Here is a 1632-nt window from a genome sequence, read left to right as displayed (position 1 = left end):
TCTCTTATATTCTGTTGGTTATACTTGTCTCTGTGGTTCCTGTTCATTTACCCAGACTTTCCATATCCAGCCATCCCTCAATTTGTGTTTTCTTTATTACCTCCATTTCGGTCTTCAAGGTTTGAACTGTTTCCATTACCTGTTTGATTGCTTTTTCTTCTTTTTCTTTTTTTTATCCAAAACGTGTTTATTGGGATGGTTCCCACTTATCTCGAATCAGGTGCTTTTCAGTGCTGCTTCCTCCTGAAGGAGCATCCTTCTGTCAGTCTTGCTTTCCCGCCTGTAGGCTGACAGAGGACAGTGCAGCATCTGACACACAAGACCACCGTTTGTGCATGGATAAAGACCGTGGTGATTTTATAGCATCCTGGGCACTTCACATCCATAAAGTAGGAATTGGGGCTCTGCACCAGGTGCTTTTTCTTGTGTTTCCTCTTTTCCTCCTTTGGAGAGGGATGAAGGAGATCCTTTGCGAGAGGCATGTTCTCGTAGGGAGGTCATCATCGCTGGAAAGGGCTTATTTTTCTTGTGTATCTTTCAGGGATTTGTTAATTTCTTCTAACTTTTTGTTTGTCTACTCTTCCATTTCTTTAAGGGAGTTTTTCACTTCTTGTACAAGGGTCTCCATCTATTTCATCCTTATTTCATAAGGTTATGTTTAAAGTCAATTTCTTCTCCTTCTTCTGGTTTAGGATATTCAAGTCTTCCTGTGGCCTCTTTGCTGAATTCTGATGTAATCATGTTGTTTTTCAGGATATTGGAAGAATTCTTGCATTGGCTCCTGCCCATCTCTTCCTGTCTGGATCCTCCCAGTGTGGAAGCAGGGTTTCTTGCCAGGTTCCAAGGACCTCACAGAAAAAAAGGCAGGCTCTCCAGATCCCCTCAGAATGGGAGCAGGGCCTCTTGCCAGGCTCCAAGGACCTCTCAGGATCCCCCCAGCATGGGAGAAGGTTTTCTTGCTGTGTTCCAAGGACCTCACAGAAAAAAGGTGGGGTCTCTGGATTTCCTCAGCATGGAAGCAAGGGCTTTTTCCGGGCTTCAAGGGCCTCTGTGGATCCCCCCAGCACAGGAGCATGTTTTCTTGCTTGGCTCCAATGATCTTGCAGATAAAAAGATGGGTTTTCCAGGTACCCCCTCAACATGGGAGCAGGATTTCTTACCAGGTTCCAAGGACCTCACAGACAAAAAGGCGGGCTCTCTGGATCCCCTCAGCATGGGAGCAGGTCCTCTTGCTGGGATCCAAGCTTCTAGCAGAAAAAAAGGATGAGAAACAAATTTCTGTACCTAAATTTGCTTCAGGAGTACAGAACAGACTAAGCCAGACTTCACATGCCTACTTCTTTGAATAATACCAAACTAGCTCTTCCCAGCTGTGTCAACCCTGTGCTAGGACAATCTGTGAAGATGTCCTCATCATCCAGCTCTCCCAGGCAGGCTGCCCTACTAACCTAAACGCTCCTTTTAGCCCAATCAGCCTTCAGGACTCCACCTTGTGTCGAGATCCTAACTGATGCCTCCAAACCCCAAAGAGATTCTTTAATTTATTTTTTATTTATTTTTTAAATTACAAAACAATTTATTCTGGGTCTTTACTACACAAAGTACATGTAGATGTCAGAAGAAACTCACAAA

General features: G+C 44.4%; 1 pseudogene; it reads right to left on the bottom strand.

Annotated features, from left to right (window-relative positions):
- Positions 1-211: 211 nt before the first annotated feature.
- LOC148117468 (small ribosomal subunit protein eS27 pseudogene) lies at positions 212-497 on the bottom strand (annotated as a pseudogene).
- Between the last annotated feature and the right edge of the window lie 1135 nt (positions 498-1632).

This window comes from Myodes glareolus, chromosome X, assembly GCF_982192425.1.
Source record: "Myodes glareolus chromosome X, mMyoGla1.1, whole genome shotgun sequence".
In the NCBI taxonomy this organism is placed as follows: domain Eukaryota; kingdom Metazoa; phylum Chordata; class Mammalia; order Rodentia; family Cricetidae; genus Myodes; species Myodes glareolus.
The sequence above is the reverse complement of the archived record's forward strand: the minus strand, read 5'-3'. Positions and strand labels throughout refer to the sequence as shown.